The sequence below is a fragment of the Lactuca sativa genome, chromosome 4 (genome assembly GCF_002870075.4).
Source record: "Lactuca sativa cultivar Salinas chromosome 4, Lsat_Salinas_v11, whole genome shotgun sequence".
NCBI classification, from domain to species: domain Eukaryota; kingdom Viridiplantae; phylum Streptophyta; class Magnoliopsida; order Asterales; family Asteraceae; genus Lactuca; species Lactuca sativa.
The window spans coordinates 174464158-174491974 of NC_056626.2; positions in this window are offsets into that span (position 1 = coordinate 174464158).

The following is a 27817-nucleotide window of genomic DNA, read 5'->3' on the forward strand; positions in this document are numbered from 1 at the left end:
TATGATTAAAGTGGTTGCTCAAGGTGTAGAATATGGGGTGGTGGTGCCTGGAATTTCAAATTGGGAACCGAATATTATGGAGGAGGGAGAAATAGGGTCGGATATTTTGGACCTGTCAGGGGGAGAGGCAGAATTAGGGATGAAAGTGGGTCCAACCCCGGACCAGATGGAGCCGGACCCAAAAAACCCGGAACCGGTTAACGGACTTTTTTAGAACCAGAAACCGGACCGGTATATAGGAATCGGTTCCGGTTCGGTTCCGGGTACGGTACCGAGTAAAGTGGGTCTAGAACCGAAAAACCTGGAAACATCAAAGTGGGTAGGTTGGAACCAGATAAACTGGGTTTAAAACCGGAAAAACCGGATTGTTTTGGTAATTACTTACTACTTAGCGGTTGAACTTTGAAAATTTTCATATTGATATCCCGACTTAGGGGGACTGTAACTCATTGCATATGAAACCAAAATTAACAAAATTATAGTCTAAAATCATGTACAAACTCTAAAATACACTTTGGAATAAACCTCATATAAATCCGACTTTTAACGAATGAGATATACATGTGTTAACATTTTCACAGAATACAAAGTACAAAAACAAATAGTTGAAAAGTTGAAAATTTTCAGTTTTGATATCCCGACTTCGGAGGACTGTAAATCATTGAATATTAAACAATAAATGACGAAATTATAGTTTAAACTCATGTACAAAATGTAAACTACAAGTTGGAAAAAACCAGATGTCAATCCGACTTCAAACGAATTAGATATACATGTTTTAAAACTTTCACCGAATACAAAAAAATTGAAAAACTAAAAACTTTCAGCTTTGATATCTTGACTTTGGAGAACTGTAGTTCAATGAATATAAAACTAAAAATGGCAAATTTATAGTCTAAAATCATGCACAAACTCTAAACTACATGTTGGAAAAAACCTCATGTCAATCGGAGTTGAAACGAATGAGATATGCATCTTTTAAACATTTCACAAACACCGGTTCCAGACCTAAAAGTGGTTCCGGTTTTTAGACCCGGTTTACCTGGACCCGAAGGACCCAAACCCGAATTACCCGGAACCCGAATAAAGACAATTTTTAAACCCAGAACCGGAACCAGTTCTATATATTCCGGTTACGGTTCCGGTTCCGGTCGGGTTTTCCGGTTCTAAATCTTATCCCTAGGCAGAAGTTGCTTATTTTGATGACGATGTGAATGATTTTATCGATGTAGAGAATGGTGATAAGGTTGATGAGGGGCAAGAGAACTCTTTTAGCATGGATAATACACCTACAAATGGTGTTAGAGGGTTTGGATTTGTTGATAGAAAAGGAAGATTTTTTCAAACAAATAGTAAAAGAAAAGATGATGGAGTTGTGGATAGGAGCTCTTGTTTGCCAAACGTTTCTGTCACGAGAGGTGTCGTTGAAAATAAATGTAATCTGGTGAAGCCTTCTACGGATATGGAGAGTGAGTTGCAGGGTGATTCACCCTATTTGGTAGATAATGTGGAGTGGGAGGGGGTAGCTGAATCACCATCACAACCTCTCGGTTGTAGACGACATCAATCTTCTACGTCTTATAGATCTTCTAAAATCCTTAGAAAGAAAGTACCGGTAGTTGTTGACGATATAGAAGATGTGTTGAAGAAATATTTTGAAATGGGTGGCCTTATCGGGTATGATATAGAGACTAATAAGGAACGGGTTAACAAGATTTTATCAAGTATTGACGTGGTACAGGTGGATCAATGAAGTGCCTTTCTTTAAATATATGTGGAACCATTCTTTTTTAAAAAGAAATTGGGTTAAGGCGCTTTGTTTACAGTTTGGAGTTTCTTTTTTGGGTTCGCAAGAAACGAGAATGACGCAAGTTGATCTTTTCAAGATCAAAAGTATGTGGGGTAATTATAGATTCGGTTTTGCTAGTAGTAGTGCTCGGGGTCGACCGGGTGGTATTCTTTCTGTGTGGGACACAAATGTGTTAACCAAAACTAGTGTTACTTGTACTAGTAATGTGGTTACTGTGGGAGGCTTGTGGATTCCGTTTAATATTAATTGTTTTATGGTTAATATTTATGCTCCTCGAGATCTAGTGGGAAAGCAACATCTTTGGGGGTATCTTTCGGCGTTAATGAGAAGGAATGGGGGAAACTATGTCTTGTTTGGTGATTTCAATGTGGTTAGGGAGGCGAGTGAAAGGCTCGGTTCTATTTTTTGCTCTACTTTTGCTCAGTACTTTAACGGGTTCATTGAATATGATGGTCGTATTAATGTGCCTATGGTTGGAAAGCGGTTTACTAGATTTGATGCCATAGGTGCTAAAATTAGTAAGCTTGATCAGTTCTTGGTCTCGAATGCGGTTTATGATTGTTTTGATCATCTTCAAGTCTTGGTGTTGGATTGGAAATGGTCGGATCGTTGCCCTATCTTGCTTCACTCTAATATGGTTAATTTTGGGCCTTCTCCTTTTAAATTCTTCAATTCTTGGCTTTCATTGGAGGGTTTTGCAGATGTGGTTAAAGGAGTTATGGCTGATTTTGTTAGTGACTCGTCTTGGAGTAAGTTTGTTGTTTTCAAAAACAAGCTTAAATGTAACAACGGAAATTTTAAAACAAATTTTTCATTTCTAAAAATGTATTTTCATCCAAAACAAGGCATAAATATCCAACGTATCATGTCATAATACAAATCATATAAATCCCATGATCATTAATCATCCATCAGTGTGTACAGATCACGCCGGCGCCTTCCCACGGTCCTCGCTAGTACCTGAAACACATACACAACAACTGTAAGCATAAATGCTTAGTGAGTTCCCCAAAATACAACTTACGCACATACGCCTTTCCAGGCCCTGACCTTCCGGTCCATGTGTCTCAGGGGACTTCCGTCCCTGCTAGGTAAACCTTCCGGTCCTACCCACGCCAACCTTAAGGTCCACATTACAACGCCTTCCGGCCCATAACATATTCGCCTTCCGGCCCATAACATAATGCCTTCCGGCCCATATCAAGCATATCATACATAGCGCATATAACAATTAACTTATCACATATAGCACATACGTCTCATACCATATCCGACCTTCCGGTCACACAGTCAAAACCCTTCCGGGTACAGTATAGTGAGAAGACTCACCTCGTGAATATCGATAGCTAGCAAATCCCGAAATCACTCGTGCTCGATCCTCCCAGCTACAATCTCCCTATATCATCATATGTCTCTTATTAACACTTTTACCACTAAGGTTGACTACCCTTTTTTAAGTCAACACTAGTCAACTCTTGGTCAATGGTCAACAGTCAACGGTCAACGGTCAACGGTCAACTTTGACCGGACTCGGCGAGTGCACTAGGGCGACTCGGCGAGTCTAGACGTTTTCACCAACTCTCTAGGATTCCCTTTTGACACGTCGAGTACTCCCCCTGACTCGACGAGTTCCACCTGGAAGAATTGCGGGGCCACCCTGACTCAACTCGCCGGGTCTCAAGAACAACTCGGTGAGTCCCAGTTCAACTCAGACCACCTGTCAACCCTCTCTAACTCGACCTGACTCACTGAGTCAACCTATGACTCGACTGGACCACTCACTGGGCGATCTAAGGGCAATCTTCAAGCTACTCGCCGAGTCTGTTCGTCGGACTCGACGAGTCCATGCCATGCAACCACTCCAACTTGCTTCTAAGGTCAAATCTGCTCCAACAATTCATAGATCTGGCCTTCCTAGACTGATTCATCACGTAAAGTCCTTATCTTGGTGTTCATAACACACCCCATGGCTCATAAATGGCATTTTGACCTAAGGCATAAGGATTCCAATCCAAAACCTCCATTGATTCACAAAAAGCTTGGGCAAAGGGACACTCTGGACCTCCAAGGGTCCAGATCTATGGTCTAAATCACTTAAGGGACCAAGGGAGCACTAGATCTAGCCACAAAAGGGCTCAATAAGCCCTAAATCAATGCAAACATCAACATAGAAGAGGATAGCTCGAAGATATTACCACAATAGCGATGTTCTGGACTCCAAACTCTCAGAAAGTGGCTCCTCTTGCTTTCCCTTAGCTGATCCTCCCTTTCCCTTGCAAGATGACACCTCCAAGATCAATAATGGCCTCCTACTTTGCTCCAAATGCTCACACTCGATTAGGGTTTCACTCAAGGGACTGGTGAGCACAAATGACGGCCATAAGGCCCTTTAAATAGGTCCCAAACCCGAGAAATTAGGGTTTCATTAAACAGCACGGACTCGCCGAGTCCATACCTTGGACTCACCGAGTCCAGGCGCAAACCCGCGTCCAGAATCGCGATCCTACTCGGCGAGTCTGAGCTCCAACTCGCCAAGTCCCCTCACAAACATCAAAAATTGAAAGCATAAAAATACCTGGAAATCTGGGCTGTTACATTAAATTTATTAACGCTAGGATTCGGTCTTGGAATGCGGAGACTAAGTCAGCTGTGTATCTTTCTTCAAATCAGTTGTTGGGGCGATTTGTAGAGATTGATAACTTTATTGATGATGGTGAAGAAAGTGATGACCATATTCGGGAAAGAAGAGGAATTCTTGGATATTTGGCGAATTTGGAAGAAGTCCGATCTCTGGATGTTGCTCAAAAGGTTAAATCTACTTGGGTTGTGGAGGGAGATGAGAATTTTGCGTTCTTTCATGCATTATTGAAAAAACGCAGAAGGCAGTTGATGATTAAAGGGGTTACTATTGATGGGAAGTGGATTTCGGAGCCTGCTAGTATTAAGATGGCTTTTTTCGATTTTTATGCAGGTAAGTTTTAGCCTTTACTTGGTGTTAGTCTCGATCGTCGAAGCCCTAGATTCAAGTCTTAGGATTCGAGGGTTGCTTCTTCTATTGAGTTGGGGTTCACGACTGAAGATATTAAAAATGCAGTTTGGGATTGTGGTGTTGATCGTGCCCCTGGTCCGGATGGTTTTACTTTTCGTTTTCTCAGATATTTTTGGGAGATCCTTTCCGATGATGTTATTGCTTTTGTGCAAGAGTTTTTTTAACAACCTGTGCTTCCGAAGGGGTGTAATTCATCCTTTATTACCTTGATCCCCAAATCTAATAATCCGCTTTGTATCAAGGATTATCGGCCTATTAGTCTTATTGGGTTGCAATTTAAGATTATTGCAATTTGTTGACTAATAGGTTGGCCCCTATTCTTCATGATATTATTGGGTCTTAGCAATCGGCTTTTCTCTAGTTCCGTTAAATTCTTGATGGCCCGTTGATGGTTAATGAGTTAGTAAGGTGGTTTAAATAGAAAAAGAAAAATCTTATGATGTTTAAAGTTGATTTTGAAAAAGCTTACGATTCTGTGAGTTGGGAGTATTTGGATAAGGTCATGGGGTTTCTTGGTTTTGGTGACAAATGGAGAGCCTGGATTCGTGGCTTGTGCTCTAATGCTAGATCTTCGATGTTGATTAATGGGAGCCATACTGATGAGTTTCACCTTTTTAGAGGTCTTAGACCAGGAGACCACATTTCTCTTTTTTTATTCATCATAGTTATGGAAGGGCTTCATATTGCCTTAGAGGATGCGGTTGTTGAAGGGGTGTTTCGGGGTGCTCCAGTGGGTTCTAATGAGGTCCGCATTTCCCATTTGTTTTATGCAGATGACGTGATTTTTCTAAGGGAGTGGGATGTCTCTAATATTCAGAAAATGATTTGTATTCTAAGGTGTTTTTATTTGGTGTCGTGCCTAAACCTCAATCTTACTAAATCAAATCTTTATGCGATAGGGGTTAACCAAGTGGATATTGCTACTTTAGCTGCATTTACCGGGTGTTCGATTTGGAACTCTTCCCGTTGTTTATCTTGGTATCCCGGTTGAAGAATCTATGGTTCGTCTTAAAGGTTGACAGATTATTATCAACCATTTTAAAAAGAGGTTATCTTCTTGGAAGGTCAAGTTGTTGTCCATTGGAGGTCGTCTGACCCTTATTAAGTCGGTTCTAAGGAGTTTGGGTATGTACTTCTTCTCTCTGTTTCGTCTTCCTGCGACTGTATGTCACTCTCTAGAGACTCTAAGGGCTCGGTTTTTTGGGGAGTCGGTGAGGGTCAACACCATATTCATTGGGTTAATTGGAAGTTGATTTTGAACTCATATGCTCATGGAGGTCCTGGGGTTGGTAGTTTGGATGCTTTTAACCTCGTCCTTCTTTATAAATGGAAGTGGTGGAAAAAGGGGTGGTGATAGATTCCTTATCGTGTCTTGTGTGTCATAATTCTCAATAAATTGTGAACCACTTGTTGCTGCAGTGTTCAGTTGCTGATCAGGTTTGGAGTCGGGTTAGGCATTGGCTTCATTTGGACCTTCCTGTTTTTTCATCTATCTGTGATATTATGGATTGGGTGGATTCTAGACTGACTGCTCATACGGAACGCCCGATTGTTGAGTTGGTGTTCATCTATCTGTGATGTTATGGACTGGGTTGAGAAATATATAATTTTCAAGTGTTTTTGGTTTGGAAAATATAGAAAAATAAATAATAATAATAATAAGAGTGAAAACATATGTGAAAATGCATTGAGTGAGTTGGAAGGTTCCACTCCCCATTTCCTTAGGGTGAAAAGAGTGGTCCTGGCAACTCACTCAACTCATTATGACATCAACTTCACATCAACTTTTTTCATGCCTCTTTCTTCCATCTTTCCCAACCACAATACATAGAAATGATATGTTTATCGGTCCACTCAACCCACTTGCCACATCACTATTTTTAATTTAATTTATTTAGGAAATTCAAAATAAAAGAAAAAACATCATTTTTATAGTTTTTTTAATCTTTAAAATAGACATGTACTAATTTAAAAAGATGAACAACTAAACAATATTCAAAGTAAGATTTAATTAAAAAAACCACACTATAAAAACATAAATTAAAACCACGGTACAATAACATACATTAAATCCTAAAACGACAAACGAAATGACTAAAAAAATCATACTAGAAACGATAAATGTAAATTAAAAGGAATACTTCAAATCTAAAATAAGAATGATGATTTTTTAAAATATTACATGGAGCCTCATAACAAAAACCTTTTATGTTATAGTGTTCACGATACTCATTTTATGTTGCGTTTAAAACTTTTTCATCGAAAACTCTGGGCTCCCGGATATTCATCTTGTCGGTGAAAATAGAATTAAATTCATTTACTTTTCCCCTGTATATGTTTCATGCTGGAAACAATTTGATGTGTTGAAAGATCAGTATCCCCATTCTGCTGCTTAAAATGATCAAAAGCTAATCGTCAAAAATATTAGGATCTGTGTTGATTCACATTGCTATTTTCGAAAGGGTTAGTGTATACTTTGGACAACACCATTTCTTCAATTTCATATCACTCTACGAATACAACTAGCCTAAAAATAACACCAGTTTCAAAATTTTGAATTGGAATGTAACTAGTGCCTCGTAAAATGGAATTGAATTGAAACAAAGAAAAATGTGGTTTTGAAATTGAAGATGGTATTAATAATAATAAATTTTATTTTAATAAATAAATAACTAAACTAAAATTTGTCCATTGGAATGGAGCAATCACAGGTTCTTTAACTCATATGTTAGCCAAAAAAATCTTAAACCGGTGCGAGACGGAATAATGTTCTCGGCGGTACTGTACCGCCGTCCTAGAACCACCAACTTGCTGCCACTCCGTTAAAGAAAAAGAGAGGGATGATGGGCAGAGGGTATTTGGGGGGGTTGGGGGGGGATAAAACTAGAACACCAATGTTTGTAACATTTTCTAAGTAACGTTGGGCGTAATTTTTGTAGAAAATTCAAGCCTCAAACTTTTACGAGTTGTGAGAACCAACGTGGTTTGTAATATGACTATATATATATATATATATATATATATATATATATATATATATATATATATATATATATATATATATATATATATATATAAAGGTTCAAATGGGAACCAAAATAAATTAAGAACCTAAGAACCAACTAATTAAGGGAAATTCTTGTCAAAACTGAACACCACCTTCCACCTACTGCAGCCACTATTGCCAACGACCTTACCACCACCACTATCGCATCCTTACCGGCGTCATGGCTTCTTTCTTCCTCGACAAATCTGATCAACTGTTGTTTCTTCTTATCCTCTCATCAAAACCATCATAATCTACTTAGATTTGTAGATCTGAAATGTCGTAGATCTGAAACTGTAGATCTCGCTTCTGCTCCGCCATAAACACCCCACTAGCATCTCCATATATCAGATATGTTCCACCACCGACACCTCCTCCTCCTTCTGCTTATCTCCACCACATCCTTCGTTTTCTCCTCCAAACACCGTCTTCATGTTGCTTTAGATCTGCTTCGATAATGATCTATAGGGTAATAATATCAGATCTTGAATATCCAAAGACTCTAAGGAATATGACAATCTTATATTTGTAAATCACATCATATCTGGAAATAATGTGCACACAAGGTGTTTGATGAAATGCCTCAACGAGATTTGTAAGCTTTTAAGTTCTGAATAAGTGTTTAAAATTTTGTTTTAAGTTTTGAATTAGTGTCTGAAGCGTGTATTATGTTAAGAATTTTGTTTTTGTTTTTGTTTTTTTTTTTGTTTTTTCTTTATTTTTTTGCAATAAGTTGTGCATTTTAGTGTTTGAAATATGGAATTAAGCTATGAATTAGTGTCTGAAATGTTTCATCAAACTGTAAATTCTGATTTTTTTATCCAAATCTAAATTTTACGTGTAAATGAGTTGTGAAATTAGTGTATTAATTTGTGAATTTTATTCAGAACTTAATATAATAAATTCACATTTTAATATACACAAATGCCTCCAGATATGAATGTATAAATATAAGTTTTAAGTTGAGAATATTGTTGTAAATATATATGTTTTGTGTATAAACTGTATTACACTGTGAATTTATTGTATTAAACTACTAGTTTTATGTATTAAGCTGTGAATTGATTGTATTAAACTATGAATTGATTGTATTAAGTTTTTTTTTAAAGAGAAAATTGACTGTATTAAGTTATTAATTAACTATATTAAGTTATGAATTTTCTGTATTAAACTGTGAATTTATTATATTAAATGGTGAGTTTTGTATATTAAATTGTGAATTCACAGTATTAAACTGTGAATTAACTATATTAAGCTATGATATTTTTTTAAAAAAAATTGTGTTTAAAAAAAAAGAATCATTATACACATATATGATTTTCTCTAAATTCAAATAAATTGTATAAAATATAAACTATATAAAACTTTAAAAGAAACACTAGCCTTCATATTTAAAGGTATACATGTAAGTTTTAAGTTAAAATATAACATTTCTATATATTAAACTGTAAATTTAGTGTATTAATCTATGAATTTTATGTATTAAACTGTGAACTGACTGTATTAAATTGTGAATTGACTGTATTAAGTTGTGAAATTTTTATTTATTTTTTCGTTAAAATATAAATTATTTTTGTATGAATGGTTGTATTAATTTTCTTGTATAAATATGTAAGAATGTAACAGTTTTTATAATTGTTTTGCATTAAACTCTAAATTAGTGAATTAATAAACAGTTTTTATAATTGTTTTGCATTAAACTCTAAATTAGTGAATTAATAAGTTTATTAAACTGTGAATATACTATTTAAGTTGTTAATACATGATTTTGTATACAGATCAGATTTGGAAGAAAAGGATGGTTACAACAGTGACACATGTGTTTGGTGACAGTGTGTTGACTTCTTTGAAATTTTGAATTATCGTAAAATTAATTGTATTAAGTTGTGAATTTTGTGTATTAGACTATAAATGGACTATATGAAATTATGTAATATATATGTTTTGTGCTACAATGTGAATGAAAATATTAAACTGTAAAATTATGAATTCGGTATTTTCTTATCAAAAAAGACAAGAATAAAATGATTTTTAAATGTTTAATAAGCGTTCATATGTTTAATAACTATAAAATGGAGGTTCTTAGAGTTCTTAATTTTTTTTATTCTTATTTGAACCTCTCCCTATATATATATATATATATATATATATATATATATATATATATATATATATATATATATATATATATATATATATATATATATATATATATATATATATATATATATATAATGTACTACAAAATTTTGTTAAAGAGTAACGTAAAATACAAGCTTTGAAAGCCAAGGTAAACTTTTTAGAGCTTGAATTTAAGGAAGAAATTAAATTTTACATTGTAAATCAAAATTAGATAATAATAAAAATGTAAAAAACTATAACAAAAACAAAATTAGGTAACCGTAAAAGATTCTATTTATAATTTTGATTTTAACAATTTTGTTGTTGTTCCTATGGTGTCATGAAATTACATGATTTTTTATTAAAGTTGTTTTGTAATTTTGCCTTGTTGCAAATTTGTTCCCATTGTCTTATAATAATTATCTTTTTATTGTCTTTTTTTGTTTATTTCTTTATTAAATTAAATGCATACACTTTACAACCCCACCTCTCTTCTCACATGCTATTTTGAAGTGGTAGGTATGATTGGTGCTAGACTTCGCGGGGGTAGGTATCATATTTAAAGTATCTTGATTTTAATTGGAATTTAAAGTATCTTTGATTTTATTGGAATCTATTCCTTTTTTCTTATACAATTATTATTTGTTGAAATGTTATTGATTTTGTTTGCTCAAGTTGAAGTTTATTGGGTTTCATTTAATCGGATTTTATTAATCACGAAATCAAATAAGATCCAATAAGATCCGGTTTAACCATTGTTTGCAAATTATTCTATTTATGATTGTTGTTTTTAAAATGCAACACACCTAATCACACTATGTTATTAGTTTCATTTAAACAAGACAACCACAAAGTGGATGCTAAAAAATACAAGTTCAGATTTCGAAATATCTAATTAAAAAAATGAAATATAAAAACATGTATATAGTGTCTTATTGGGTTATTCAGTTTGCTAGAATTAAGAATAAAAGACACAAATAAGATCACTTTTATTGGATTACGGGAACAAGTATTAGAAAATTGAATAACCTAGAGGAAATAATTGTACATTTGGTATAGGAGTTTGTATCCTAACTATTTATAAAATTTATCTAAAATTTATTTGTTTCATTCGATTTTGTAATCATCAACAATATTAAATAAAAAACAAATTATGGATAAACTTTTAGATTGTTCTATTTTAGTAAAAAGTTAAAATATACATAACAATACATGAATCAAATATCTTTTTTTTTCTATACATCTTATACTCATTAAATTCTATATGTCATTATTTTTTATGGATAAAATGGTCCGTATGAACAAAGTATAGAAATATATTTAATTTTTTTTAATAGTAATATGATTTACCATTACTAATTTGCATTTTCGTGAGTCAATCAAGATTTGAATTACAACCATTTCATTATTTATGTGATCTATCTTCAAAGAAAACTTGCTTGTTTTCTGAATTTGCCTTAGAGTTAATCTAACAATATAAGGGTATGAGTTTCTTGGAAAAACACATAAGGCAGGACGCGAGTTTTAAAGGACGCGACATCTCATAAGCCGCGACATAACTTAAGTAAATGTCGTGGCGTGAAGTCGTTACAACTCAAAACCCTATGTCTCGTGCCTTGGGCCCTATATATTGTCCTTAACTTCTAGGTTTCCACTAATTCTCAACCTCCACCTTTAGAAATATCTCAACTATAAAACCATAGCCTCTCTTTTTGTCCTTTTTGTACCTTGGTGGTGTTTTGGTGACCTTTGGTGAAGAAGCAAGTTGTTTCTGTGTTCAAGAAGATAGATCATGAGTAGATTCAACTTCCTAACCTCCTTTTGGACCTCTGTAAGTGATCATCATCTTTGCTTTATGTGTGTTCATGTTAAGATCTAGGATGTAGATGTGTTTTTGGTTATATTTGATCCCTTATGCTAGAAGCTTTGGAGGTTGAAGAACTCTATATCATTAGACTTGTTATGTTTGGACTTCTTGACACCTCTAATACCTTTTGATTATATACTTTGGAGCGATGCAAGAAAAAAGTATTTTTGGGACTCATTTTATATTAGGGTTTGATATAGGATTTGATTGAGCCATAAGCATGCATAAAGTTGGAAATTTTATCAATTAAGAGCTTCATATGTTTCGAATCTAATAATTATGGCTCTTGGCTAAAGGGATCAAGGACTTAAGGAATGAGCCTAATCAGCCGAGAATCTCGACACTCTCTTATGGATGGTCATGATGCACCTATGGAATAAATCATGACTATTTTGTCGTTTAATGGTAGCGGCACAACCAAGGGCCGGTCAAGACGCATTGACCTATTTTACCGTTGAGTTTGACTTGTCCATTGACCGCTGACTTTTTGACTAGATTTACTTTTGGTCAAACTTTGATGGATTTGAGTAATTAACTAAGGATTGGTTTTAAATTGCTATTAGTGATTCGTGCCAATTGTTTTGTTGTGAAGATTACTATTGAGATTGTGTTGATAGATTTAGGTGAGTTATCTCACTACATTATGTATGGCATTGTACGTCTAGTATGATAGGTGGTATAAGTACTATTAGGATACAATTTTGTATTTTGGTTGGTTAGTCAATTTGTTGGATATATGTTGGAACATAGAGGTAGTTTGCTATGTGTCTCCAGACCTCCTAGGAGAATGTTGAGGCTTATATTAAGTTGGATATGTTCCTATATGTTTGCTAGGAGAATATTAGAACCTATGGAAGTTGGTTATGTGCCTTCATTCCCAATAGGAGATTATTGGGACCTAGTGGAAGTTTGTTATGTTTCTTTAGGCACACTAAGAGAACTGATTGAATTTCTTCATGTCTTTGGGATAAAGGCTATAAGGCTATATACCCACTAATGCGTTAACTATGAGCCTTTGTATGCATGTATTTTATATGTGATGTGATATGTCGTTTTTTAGGAAACTTACTAAGCTTTATACTTATAGTAGTGGATTGAATGTTTTTCAGATAGTTCTGCTATCAGAATGAAGGACTCTGCTTGTCTGTACTGCTCATGCATCGTTGTTGATTTCTTCACAAGCTAGGGAGATAAGAGTATGTTTTCTTTACAATAGATGAAGCACAACAAGGCTAATTGTTTCTAATGAGTCAAAGAGATAGTATGGAATTCAACACCCATCATTATAACTGTTTGTCGACTCGTGAGCAAGTTGTGTGCCTAAATTGCATGTTGTTGGCAAGGGTTTCATGTTACGTTGGGTTCACTTAAAGTATTGGTGAGACATTCAAGAGTTCTTCCAATTTTTGTAGGACTATACCAAATTAAATTACACAGACTTAGAATTTTTATTAAGCCCTATTTATTGTTCTTATTTGATGGAGTTCTAGGGTAAAGTTAATTATTCGAAGGACCATGTGACATTATATTAGGTATATTTTTTTAGAATCAAATATTATATGAAATATTTTGGCTAGTATGGGGCTTTAATGTTTATGGATGACAGACAGTTCTAGTTTGAACTCTAAGTTGGGAGAACTGATTATGAAGAATGTGGGTACGGAAAGTAGCTTGGCGTTAAGGGACAGAAGAATTTGTACCACGAGTATGTAGGGTTTCTAGATCAAGATTATTGTTATAAGAATAAGGAAAAGGAAGTATTTTATCACTATAACTCCCATGGTTAGAAAACGTTCCTAATGTTCTTCTCAAGTATTTTTTTAGACGCTCCTTCCAAGCTTCTGGAGAATTTTAAAATTTATCAAATCGCAGGTATGAATCAGATAACCAAAGCACCCTATAGGTTTGTGACTTTCAAGGATGCATGTAATTTTCTTCGCAACATATGATGTGCTAGACAAGGAGCTCACTATGTCGAGTAGTTCATAATGGGGAGCGCCGAGTATTTTCGTGAAGAAAAAGGATGGGCCACTCACGATGTGTAAAAAATTTAAGGATCTTTGTTAGCTTGTGGTAAGGATCAACAATTGTGTAGTCAGTCTTAGAGAGGGAAGCAAGATTTCTTCATACGACTTTCTTTCATATATCATCAAATGATAATGTAAACCGAAAGGTTTGGGAGACCTGCTTCAAGATGGGTTATGTTCGTTGAAAGTTGTAGTGATATCATTTAGAATTTATTAATAGGATAATGATATATATAGGATTTGTGGAACGTGATTGTTAAACATATGTTAATTTTTTGGTTATGGTGTTTGTCGTCGTCATCTAAGGTTATTTGAGAGTTTTTAACATGAAGTGATCAAGGTTTTGGTAATAAAGAAACTTTACGACGAGTATTTCTAGTGTGACTTTGGTGGCAGAAAGTTTAGTTTTGGGTCGACTTAGTCAAGGCAAGCGGTGATGTAATGGGTGGATTTTGAAAACTTTTCTCTGGGATTAGTAGTATCAGTGGTTTAGCATCGTATCGATTATAATATATTATGATCACTTATAGGTTGGATGCTTTGCTTTGGTGGCGTCTCGATTGTGTTCTATTAGTATGCATTTAGGTGATAGTCTAGGATAGTCTATTTTAAGTATATTTGGTGGGGTTGTTTCAGTTATAGTTTATGTGAATTTGGTAGACTGTCGAGTGTATTTTGTGAGGGTTTCATGTTATCTGAATGAGATCGTCGGAGAACTCTTCGTCCGACTTTATTTCTTGTTTGATATATTTCTTTCAAGTAGAAAGAAGTGTTTGATAGTTAATATTATTTTCTCACTAGGTGCAGCTATGTATTATTCTAGTGATGCTTCAGTATTAGCATGGGCTTTTTAGTGGTTTGCATGCTTTGTAACACCCAAATCATGTAGGTACTTAATTTCTTGAATTTTAGCTTTGGAAGAAGGTCACGATGTGAGATGTGGTAGTCACGTCGTGAGTTACCATTGACTAGTTGACCCGTGTTTTTGAGACTCACGTCGTGAGATTTTGGATGCTCATGATGTGAGAATGACCTGATGACCAAAGCCCTAATATTTCAAGTATTTAATGGAATGAGAGGGCTAGGCCTGCCAATCTTTAGCATCGTTCACTCTTTTTCCTCCTAAAAACCCTAATCTCGAACTGCTTAAGGTCGTTAGGCATTTTTGGTGACTTTGAAGCACTCATTTGGTGGTCTTTGGCTAATTGAAGTGGAAGAAGACTTTTGTGGAGCATTCCCTTGGCAAACCATCTTCTACCTCCACTTCGTGCAGAGCTTTTAGACCATTGTAAGTCATAAATTTCTAGCCTTTTTACCTCTTGTATGCTAGATCTAGATTTTAAGCTCATTTTTGCATAGTTGTGTGGGATTGCATGCATGGGATCCATAAAGTTGGCAACATTATGTATCCTTGATACATCTTCTGTATTATAATCTTTGGATCAGAGTTTTGGAGTAGTTTTAGACTCCAAGCATGAGTCTTGATCTCGTTTTTCCCTCTTTTGAACTAGTGAGTGTTTGAGTCATGCATTGGACATGCATGACTAAAAAGCTACGATTTTTATCATCCTTTGGGTGAGGCAAGACCCTCTAGAAAGTCCCAAGTAGTGGCTGATAGGAATAAGAGCTTAATGCTTAAAGTTAGCCAAGGCGGCACTCACGACATGAGGAATGAGTATGGCACGTCGTTAAAATGCATGTCGTCCCTACTGTTATGTACGGATTAGGTCACGACGTGACCAGGAGTGACCACGACGTAATGATGACTAGAATTTAGACTAGGCGATTTGATGGGATGAGTTGACCTGTTGAGTTGGGACCAGGTCGAGTTATTACTCACGACATAACTATGAGCTAGTCACGATGTGAAGGTCAACTAATAGAGCTTGGACCATTGACTTTGGGCCTTATCTAGATTTTGTGCTTTGTGTCTATTAGGTCATACTTGGACCATAGGTTTATGGTTTGGGCCATAATTGGGCCTTGGACCACTATATGGTTATTGGGCCAAGCTAGTTGGGCCCAATAAGGGAAAAGATATAATACTCTTTTCGGATAGAGGCTGAGGGTGTTGGGTTGGGGACCCCGATTATGAATTTTGACCTAATTATTAATTAGGGTATTTTTTGATTATTTAGCCTGGGGATATTTCGGATCAATAGTCAAAGCATTTATTTGATTTTCAACAGTTTGAGGCAAGTCTCCTCACCATGCTTGACGGGACGAAGGCAACAATGTCGGCCCATGATTTATCATGGTTATGATGCTAGTTGTCTATGTGACTCTCGAATGTGTAGTATGTGATATGTATATTAGGCGAGGTCCAATGCAAGGCGTGGCCTAATAAGTGTATTGTATGCTATTTGTCTTAGTGATTTTTCCATGTGTTGTATGTGTCTGTATAAATGTCGGGCTAGGCCTGATGCCAGGTGGGGCCTGATGAATGTGATGAGGTCGGCCCTTCCCAAGTTATTGACAGATCTGTTCCAAGTGGGGCTCGATGTCGGGCGGCACCAAATGGTTGTTGGGCATGTCCCATTGTATATTTGATATGTATGGTATGAGGTATTTTGGGAAAGTCACTAAGATTTGTGCTTACAGTTTTCAGTTTATGTTTTTGGTACTTCCGAATCAAATGGGAATGTCTAGGGATGATCTCACCGCACACACCATGTCGTCCCGCAGTTTGTTGAATTTATGTATTTAGATGATTATGAACATACTCTGATTTTATTTTATGGTTTTATGAACTCGTTTTGGATGATGGTTATATTATTATAAAAATGAAATTTTTGGTCTTAATTTTTGGGACGTTACAAGTTAGTATCAGCGCCTTAGTTTGAGGGATCCAGGCACATTTTTGGGTGTGTCTGAACTCAAACTAAGGATTTGGTAGATTTTTCATAAAAGGAATGTTTTATAAAAACATTTTTCTAACAAAAAGAAAAGGGGCATGGTGCATTCAATCGACCAAGCTCAAGTTTTCTCAAAATACCCATACATGTTTTATGTTATGCTTTGAATTGTGTACCTGTGAATTGCATGCTAGATTAGAGATAAGGATCATCTCAGGATTGCATGATAGAATGCTAGGAGGTATGCCTTTTTATACCTATTGTATGCGCTTGTAGACTTGCATGCTAGTACTGATCAGTTAGTGATAAGATTGCTTGATTAGGTTATGCTTGTTTCCGGTTACTCGATGCTCAAATGATGCTTGCTTTGTGATTTAGGAGTTCCCATTAATTTTCAGCTAACTAGTTAGCAAATCTGCTAAGTTACATACTACTAAGACTAGGTAATTTTAGAAGGTTATGTAACTCCCTAATCTGCCTGTGTATCAATCATATCCGTTTGATGGTGCAGAATCCCACTCAAACAGATGATGTCAGATCAAATAGAAGAGAAGGAGAAGAAGAAGAAGATGATGAATCTCAATGTATTAATGAATAGAATGATGATCCGAATACAAGAGATTCACACACACTAACACACAATAGTTCTTCTCTTCTCTAGCCGTAAACTCTCTAGGGTTCATCACTCTATACTCCTCACCCTAACACCTATATTTATACTTGGAGAAAATAGGACTGGATAACATAGGCCATAAACCTGTTTACGGCCGTAAACACCCCCCTTGGCCATAAACTTGACCGTAAACACATAAGATATTACATAAAAATACAATTTCCTAGAAAAGCAAAGTATAAACCAAAATATTGACCCAACAATCTCCCCCTTGGTTTATAGCTTTCTTTTCTTTTCTTAAATGACCCAACAAGCTCCCCCATAAAAGTAGTTGGCTTTTCTTGTTAATCTTCATTGGGAACTTGGCTTCAGCATTAATCTTCAATAAATGACTTCATATTGATCAGTTGGGCATTTCTTCAGAATTTGGCTTTGAATGCACGTCGGTTGAGGAGGCTTTACGTACTGATTCTTGAAAGATAGTGCTTTCAGCTTGAGAATCTTCAGAGAGAAACATCAGAGAGAGAACAAATCTTCTAGATCACTTCAGCAAGTACAACAATAGCAGCAGAGTGATTGAGGAGGCTTCAATGCAATCCATCACATAATCTTCAATTGCAGCTTCACCTTGCTTCTGGGGTTGAAAGATTGAATGTTGAAAGAATAATCTTCATTTCTTGCTCCTTCGACTGCGAATTCTTCGATGCTCACGGACGAGGCTTTGGCTCAGAAATCTTCAACACAAACTCCATGATTCTTATCTATACATGAAATCACTTTTCAAGACAAAACAAAACTAAAAGAAAACTTAGCACACAAATTAAAACAGAAACAAAAATATTTTTGGATTTTTGATTTTTCTGAACAAGAAATAAAACAGAAATAACACTATTTTTGGATTTTTAATTTTTCTGATTTTTCTTTGATTTTTGAATTTTTTTGATTTTTTTATTTTCATTATTTTTAATTTTTAATTCTCCCATAATATTTAAATTAGAAGAAACTATGACAAATTTAACAAAAATAAAAATGATATCTAACTTTAAGAGTGATTTGGGATCAAAGTTTTTAGACAATCTTTATCCACTTGTCGGTACCTTTCATATTCACATCTTTGTCTGGTCGATCGTCGGTATTGTTGTCCACTTAAACACGAAAAATTGTGACAAATTTAGGACATACTATTTGTTACAAGATAGGTGAACTTAAGTTCCTAGATACTATATCTTAAGGACCATTCATCTGACGACGACCAGGGATATTGTGGTCCACCTAAATTGAGCAGCGAGATCTACAGACAATCTGTATGTGTTCAATTTTAAGTGTACTAGAACGTGTTTCCCGCTTCCTAATATGCCCCGACCATCAAGAACTTCCAGTGTACTCCTTACACCGGGTGAGCAGACAACCATTCAGAGAGAAGATAGATTCAGAATTCTATAACTTATTACTTCAGAGGGGTTAAGAAGTAGAAGGTTGCATATGCTGTGTACCAGGTCGGATTAGAAGTCACGCAAAGGAGACGACATATGGCTAACAGATAAGAAGTATTTCACATATATAACATGCAGAGAAATAGAGTTGCATATGTTGTGTACCAGGTCGGATTGGAAGTCACGCAAAGGAGACAACATATGACTAACAGACGGAAAGAAAGAAAATGATATTCTACAGACCTAATTTATCGGAATTTACCAGTCGCCCCATCCAACCGGAATTAAGGACAGAATCTGCACATCGAGGAAAAGTGAATTCACAATTCTAGATACGGGTTATTTAATGTGATCGGTAGATTCCCATGTATATCTCCCTGCTCAACCTATCTGAGCGTCGTGACATCAGGTTAAACGGATCTAACTAGGTCAAAGTTTGTCAAGTCCTTAAATTCATTAGGTTCAACTTTCGCTAGTTAAGTCCATTTAAAATTTTTCGTGCCTACCAGCGCATCGAACACAGAGCGTAGACGATTCAACTTAGGTACGTTAAGCCGATTCAGATTGCCCGTTATCACTTGCTAATTTCATTTCCCAAAACATCTCCTGCAAGCACATTCCATTTACACCATATTTTTTATTTTCTGATTTTCTAATGTTTTTGGATTTTTTTTTTAAATTAAAATTTTCTAATTTTTGTTTTGCTTTTATTTCTCCCCCTAAATTTGTGCATAGGAGAGAAACGAAAATAAATGCGCAAATTTAAACTATACTAAAACAGAAATTAGTCTTTAAAGTGAATCAGCTTAAGAAAAACTCAGGAGTATAGAGAAGAAAATTCAAACCGTAAGTCACCGATTGAATTTGCATCTAGAAGGTCCAAGAACAACACGCATAATCTCAGAACAGATCCAAAAATTCTTCATATCATTAAGCACTAACCCCATTTGTGATCTTTTCCTTTCTTCCTTTCCCACAAAAGGACACATACTCTCAACAAAAATCTGAATGTTGTACAGTTGAGAGATGTCCCCTATCATGTGCCTGGAACAGCCACTACCAACAAAACAAAGTCTAATGATATGCCTCCATAGCTTCTCCGACACAGAGCGGGATTAATTGGTCTTTGGAACCCAGTCCATTTTGAAACTAGGTCGACCTTTGTCATCAATGCACAGTACTCTCTCCCATGACATGTCCTGCTTATCACAAACAAAAGATGTAGAAATATTAGAGTCGTCAGTTGATTTGGGAGATTGAACCTTTGGTACCCATCTATCTTCGGGTTTATCCCATTTCCTGTTCGATCCGATGGGTGCCTCAACACTTGCTTTTGATCTTGATGTCGGCCTTTGAGATGACTTTGATTTTAGCTTCACAGGAGCATCTCTTGGATTTGGCTTCTTGGCCGACATTCCCTTCTTACCCTTGGGATCTTGATTCTTGTCCTTTGGGGTTTGATTCTTGCTCTTCTGCGCATTCTAGTCATCATTGTCTGAACGTGACCTTGAGGGGTTTCTTTTGAAAAATCTCCCTCTTGGTGCGTTTTTCCATCCTTATGCATAGTAGGGAACGTACGCGTGATTAGAACAAATCTTGGCAATGTGTCCAGGTGTTCCACAGTGAAAACATGTCCTTTTCTTCAGTGTGAAGTTGTTTCTTCCTGCCCCAGGTGGCGTATCTTTGCCTCGTTTCTTGTTGTTCCCACATGCATAATTGCAACAGGCACTTTGTTGCGTTGGAATTGGAGGCCTATATTTCTCAACGGCAGGTTTGTTAGGACTAACAAATTTAGAGTTCAAGGGGTCGTTTGTTTGTTCAGAAGAACTCTCCTTGTTCTCATCCTCTGCTACTTTACCTGCACATCTAACAGAAACATCAGTATTTTCAACATTAATAACTCCTCCTGACACAAATCCAGCTCGTTTGCCATATCGAAGATGTGGCTCCCTGTCAGTTTCCTCCTGTGTCATAGGGATGGATGTGTAGTTATGATTATAAGGAGGAGGTACACTATCATACCCTAGACCCTTGTTTTGATTTTCTTTGAATTTTAATTGGGTTTCATATAAGGACTCGACTGTCTAACTTGACGCAGTATAATTTTTGAAACTGACATCAACTTTTCCACACTTAATTTTTAAAGCATCAAGTTCTTCAGTTACAGCAGTAAGTTGTCTCTTAACATAATCATAATTTTGACACTTGTTGCTATACTCTTCCTGAAGCTTCCTAAAGTCCTTGGTTTTTGCTTCTAATTCAGCCTTTAGGGGTTTCTGTCCTTTCTTGAGTTGATATCCTTCATATCTCAGGTCTTCAACTTCTCTTTTAAATAAATCAATTTGTTCCTGAAGAAATTTAATCGTAGCTTCACAAGCTGGAGTACATGTAACTTCAGTGACCGGAATGTTTTCAGAACTCATTGTTTCTCTACACTTAAAAGCATCAAGTTCTTGAATTACATCAGCAAGACTAAGATGATTGAGATCTTTTGTCTTCTTGATGATAGCCACGTTCATATCCCACGATTTCGGAAGTGCATTTAGCAGCTTTTTGTTTATCTCGGACTTAGTCAAGAAGATCCCGACTATATTCAACTCAGTAGTGAGTGTAGTAAATCGCTGCAACTGAGTTTCGAGGGTTTCTCCAGGGATATAATCGAACATGTTGAAGTTTCGTCTTAACATATCCTGACGACTCTCTTTCATGTTTTCAACTCCCTCGTAGACCTTAAAATCAATTAAAAAGCACAACTAAAAACCAAAATCAAACTTAAAAGTCAAACCCTTTGATTATAAAAGTCAACCTTAAAAGTCAAATTTAAAAAGTTAAACTCAAAAGTCAAACTTGAAAAGTCAAACTTGAAAAGTCAAACTTAAAAGTCAAACTGAAAAGTTCAATTTGAAAATTTAAAAGTTAAACGAAAAAGTTAAAGTTTAAAGTCAAAGGTCAAACTTGGAAGTCAAAGTCAAAATTTAAGGTCAAAAGTTAAAAAATAAAAGTCAAAAATTAAAATATAATTTTATTTATTAATTTTAATTTAATTTATTTTTTATTTATTTATTATTATTATTTTTAATTATTTTAATTTTGGATGAAAAAGGAATTTAAAATTAAAAGAAATTGAGTTTTGGGCTAAAAGTGTCAAAATAGGAAAACTTGCTGCGAGAAAGATGGGTTATAGTTTAAAATTCAAAGGAAAGGAACAAGGAATCGGCTAGTTGAGTTGGATAAGGCGCAGGCTTCTTGATCTGGAGGTCGTAGGTTCGAAACCTGGCACCTCCAAAATTCGCGTATGATTTTTTGATGCGAGGCCTGCTATGCGAGGACGAGGTGCTGGCCACAATCTCGGACCACAAGCTCCGGGGCCATAAACCGAGGCCGTGAACTCCTTGGACCACAAACACCGGCCGCAATCCTCCGGCGGCCGTGAACAGTTTTCGTCCGTAAACTCCGAAACCCTAGCCGCCGGTCGCAAACTCCGACCAAAAACACCGATTTTTCGACTTTGAAGCTCCAAAACTCAATCAAAAAACTTTTTTTTATGAAAAACACGAAGAACAAACCCCCCCCCCCCCCCCTTATTTTTGCGAGATATATCCAAAAACGCAAGAATATTTCGAAAATAAGATCAAATAATGATGATCCGAATACAAGAGATTCACACACACTAACACACAATAGTTCTTCTCTTCTCTGGCCGTAAACTCTTTAGGGTTCATCACTCTATACTCCTCACCCTAGCACCTATATTTATACTTGGAGAACATGGGCCGGATAACATGGGCCGTAAACACCCCCTTGGCCATAAACTTGACCGTAAACACATAAGATATTACATAAAAATACAATTTCCTAGAAAAGCAAAGTATGAACCAAAATATTGACCCAACAGGTTAGGTTTCAACTCTGTTGTGCAACTCTTGTCTAAATCCAACCGTTGTAGTGTGAGACCTTTCATTCGAAGAATTATCTAGTATCGGTGATATGTAATTGGATTGGTGAGCTAGTTAGAGGGTATTGGGGGAGTTCCTTCTGCAACTGATGGTGGAGAGTAGTGTGAGGTTGCCCTAGGAAAGCCTAGGAAGAGATTCGGTGTTGGGAGCATTGTCTTGTTAAGGTTTATATGTATAGATAAGGGAGTAACTTGGAGGATTTTGGGTGATCCTTGAGGACAGTACAAATAGTTATGGAGGGTAGTATAAGCCCGTACTAGTAAAATCAGAGGATCCGTACTCGAGCCAAGGAAAGCTGCAATGATACCAGGAAGCTTGTAGAGTATGAAATTCTTGAAGTGTATATATATTTGTGTGAGTTCTGATGGTTTGAATGCTCTATTTTTAGTATGGTGGTCACTCAAGGAGGATCTGGTAGTGGTTTTCGTGCTGGTGAGGATTTGGGCTCTAGGGTTGGACATGTGGATGATCAAATGTTGGAGTTCATTTCATCTGATATTAGCCGCAGTATTCTTGAATAAAGTCTTGTGATCTTCATTACAGTCAAGGAGGGTATCATGGAGATTCTAGATAAGCACTTGGGCGCTTTTTCGTTATGAGATGGTGATGATGATGGGAGCTTTCACTTTCACATTCTGTGACTTCCAGGCATGTGGAGCCCTAACGTTCTTCGGGAAGAAGGACCCGATTATGAGAATGCATTGGTTAGAAGATATGGGAACGCGTTCCGATCTAGCCTTTTTCCAAAGGATGCGAAGGTCAGACTTGCATCTTGTCTTCCGAAAGACAGAGCTCGAGACTAGTGGGAGGAGGTTGGACATGCATTGGGAGGTGAGGTGATTGAGTCCATGACTTGGGAGGACTTTTTTGCGAGATTTCGAGCTGAGTTCGCTCCTGTGATTGAGGTCCAACAGTTGGCAAGGGAGTTTCAGGACCTTCGCCAGACTACTGAGACTGTAGCAGAGATTACCGCTATGTTATGTAAGAGGGCGTTATTGGTTCCATAGTATGTGGTAGACGAGGAGATGAAGAAGGAGAGATACCAAGAGATATTGAGGAGCGATATCAGGCAGTTTATGAACCAATCCAGTTGTAGGACATTGGATTATATGATAGCGAGAGCCAGAGAGAGGGAGATAGACTTAGAGGCAGAGAGGACGAGGAAACGGATCAGGATCAGGGTTCAGAGAGTTCACACAAGAGGCTCAAGGTTTTTGATTCGAGACTGAGAGGCTAGCAGGGTGTAACAGCCCAGATTCCCAGATATTATTTATTCATATATTTTTGGTGTTTGGTGAGGGGACTCGGCGAGTTGGAGCTCAAACTCGACGAGTAGGATTGCGGTTTTGGACGCGGGTTCGCGCCTGGACTCGGCGAGTCCACGTTGTTTAATGAAACCCTAATTTCCCGGTCTTGAGCCCTTTTTAAAGGATCTTATGACCCTTCATTGCGGCTACCTTCAACCTTGAGAGCACCAGAGCATCTGAGAGTCCTTAGGAGTGAGATAAGAGGCTATTATTCACCATCTTTGTGTGTGTTTGCAAGAAAGGAAGAGGAAGGCCAAGCTATGAGAGTTGGGGAGCTTAGATCTACTTCTATTTCGGCAGAGGAAGCTATTTGAGGTAATATTCAGAGCTTATTCTCGTGTTTTTGTTGATATGGCCAAATATAGGGTTTCTTCATGCCTTGTTTGCCTTGTATTTGGAGTGTGAGAGGTCCCTTGGGGAAATGGTACCTAGATCTGCACCTTAGTAGGTCCAGAGAGTCCCAAATGCCCTGCTTTATGCCTTTCCATTTGAGTTGCGGTCTTAGGTTACCATTTTAGAGGTCATTTCACCAAAAGGAGCCTTGTAGGCGTTGCATGGTAGCCAAGATTGTAACTTTACATGATGAATGTGCTTGGAAGGACTGGATCTATGAGTTAATGGAGCGGATCTGACCTTAGGAGCGAGTTTGAGTTGATGCATGGCATAGACTCGCCGAGTCTGAAGAACAGACTCGACGAGTAGCATGAAGATTGTCCTTAACCACTCAGCGAGTGGTCTTGCCGAGTTAAGGGGTTGACTCAGTGAGTTAGAGAGGGTTGTCGAGTGGACTGAGTCAAGCTGGAACTCGCCGAGTTGTTCTTGAGACTCAGCAAGTTGAGTCGTGGTGGCCCCGCGATTCATGCCAGGTGGAACTCGTCGAGTTAGGAGAGTAGTTGACGTGTTAAGAGAGGATCCTAGGGAGTCAATGAACACGTATAGACTCGCCGAATCGCTCTAGTGCACTTGCCGAGTCCGGTCAAAGTTGACCGTTGACCAGAGTTGACCATTGTTGACTTGATAGGGGTAGTCAACCTTAGTTGAGAAAGTGTTAATTAGAGATATATTGTATTATAGGAGGATTATAGCTCGGAGGATAGCGCGAGTGATTTCCAGGATTTGCGAGTATTGAGATACGCGAGGTGAGTCTTCTCACTATACTTTAACTTGAGTAGGTAATCAGAGTTATGTGACAGAGTATTGGTATGCTATATGTATGTTTTGTGTTGTACTGCATTATTTCTATGTGATTTATGTTGTGCATGTTTATAGAGTTGGAACCGGAAGGTTCCCAGAGTTAGAACTAGTGGGTTCATAGAGTAGGGTCCACATACCCATAGAGTTATAGCCTCGAGTGGCTAATATGTGTTATGTGTGGTATTTTGGGGAACTCACTAAGCTTTGTGCTTACAGTGTTTGTGTTATTTGTTTCAGGTACTAGTGATGACCGTGGGAAGGCGCCGGCTTGATCAATACACACACATGGGATTTTTATGATATGTGATCTTGGGATACTTTGTATGACATTGATTGGAGTTTCAAACAATGATGTTTTTATAAAAATTAAAGGAATATGTTTTTATATTATGCGAAAAATTGTTTTGAAATTCACGGTGTTACAAGTTGGTATCAGAGCCTTGGTTTGAGGGATTCGAGTACACCTTCGGGCGTATTTGAACTCAAACTGAGGATTTGAAAAGTATTTTGAAAAAGAGTAAAAGATTTTTGGAAAAACGCAGAGCAGAGTGTGTGTACGATCGGTCCGCGCCCGAACGGTGATTTCCCAAAATACCCTCATGTTATGTGATATTGATATTGATATGATGTATTCACATGCTAGAGTAGGCTAGGTATTCCTATTAGGACTAGAGTGGCCTGATTTGTGATGCCTTAGCCTAGGAAGAAGTGAGCTGCTATGAGATGCTTGAGAGTGAGTAGGTAGCAGCGAGGGGCTTATGAGAGACCTATTAGAGAGTGGCCTATGCATGATAGAGTACATGGAATTGGGATCCAAAGAAGAGGACTTGGGGTGTATTCTGATACAGTGCGGACATTAGTATTGGGCCCGTACTACTGAAAGGACCGGGGCGGAGTACAGCCCAAGTATGAATCTTTAGAATACCAAGGATCAAGGAGGAATGAGTTGTCGAGTGTGAGTATGCTCGAATGGATTCTAATTTATCGTATGTTGTATTTCAGAGGTAGATCATGGTGAGGACACGTCTTATGCCTGAGAGCAATGGGACCAGTGATGAGGAGATCTGCCGGATCATCCATGAGGAGGTGGCTGCGGCCATCAGGGCAGAGATACCAGAGATGTTCGGGTCTATTAAGACCATGCTGATTGAGACCTTCGATGAGCGTTATGCCCCTATTCCTGAGGCTGCTGTTGCAACAGCCACTGCAGCTATTGCTACCGCGAGGCCGCAAGGTGGTGATGCGTTGCTGTTCCGGGAGTTCAGCAACACAAAACCGCTAGAGTTTGACGGGACCCAGGACCCGGTGGCAGGTATGAGGTGGATTTCTGACATAGAGGGGTGTTTCTTCACTTGCTCATCTCGTGAGCATTTGACGGTTCGGTTCGCGCTGAACCAGCTTCGCTTGGGAGCGAAGGACTGGTGGTAGTTTGTGACGGCGCACTTTACGCCTGCTGAGCTTGCGGCGGTGACCTGGCAGAGGTTCACTGCCATGTTCCGAGATGAGTATGTTCCCCAGGTGGAGAGGGAGCGACTGGCCCAGGAGTTTCTGACCCTCAAGCAGGGTACTGAGTCTGTTATGGTGATTACCAGGATGTTCCATGAGAGGGCGATGTTCTGCCCTGAGCACATGTCTACGAAGCAGACACGTATGAGCCACTATCTGAGTATCTTGAGGCGGGACATTCGGGAGTTCATGGCGAACTCCTCGTACCGGACATTTGCTGAGCTTCAGGCAAATGCCCGGAAGAAGGAGATTGAGCTAGAGACTCAGGCCAGGGAGGAGGCGGAGTCTCAGGGGAGGGATCAGCGACCAGCGCAGTCTCAGCCGGCAGCCAAGCGGGCCAAGCCCGCTGATCCCAAACCAGGGAGCCAGAAGGGCCGCACTTATGGGAAGTGCGGCAAGGGTAATGAGGAAGTCTGAAGAGCGGGATCTTGCTACAAGTGTGGCAAGGAGGGGCATATGGCCAAGGACTGCCCCAGGGGATTTGGAGTGTGCTTCCACTGCAACTAGACCGGACACCGGAAGACGGAGTGTCTGCAATTGCGAGGATCATATCAGGGAGCACCTCAGGGATCTGCCCCTGCCACCATCAGAGCTACCGAGAGTCGGCCAGTGAAGGCCGAGGCGCCGAGGGCACGAGGGAGGGCCTTTCAGTTGACCGCGGAGGAGGTCCGCGCTACGCCCGATGTCGTGGCTGGTATGTATTCCTTCGTGTATTTATTTTGATGTTGAAATATATTATGTTATGCGTAGGTACTTTCCTTGTGAACTCTGTACCTGCTTTAGTGTTATTTGACTCAGGTGCAAGTCGGTCTTTTGTGTCTTTGGCTTTTAGTCAGCATATCAGTGTTAGTCGTGAAGCATTGAGTCGGCCTCTGAGAGTTTCCATAGCTAACGAGAGGGTGATTTATGCCATGGAGGTTCTCCGGGGATGCGTATTAGAGATTTTCGATGTTGAGTTTCCGATTGATTTGGTTCCTATATCGATGGGTGATGTCTGTGTCATTGTGGGTATGGACTGGTTGAGCCGATTCGG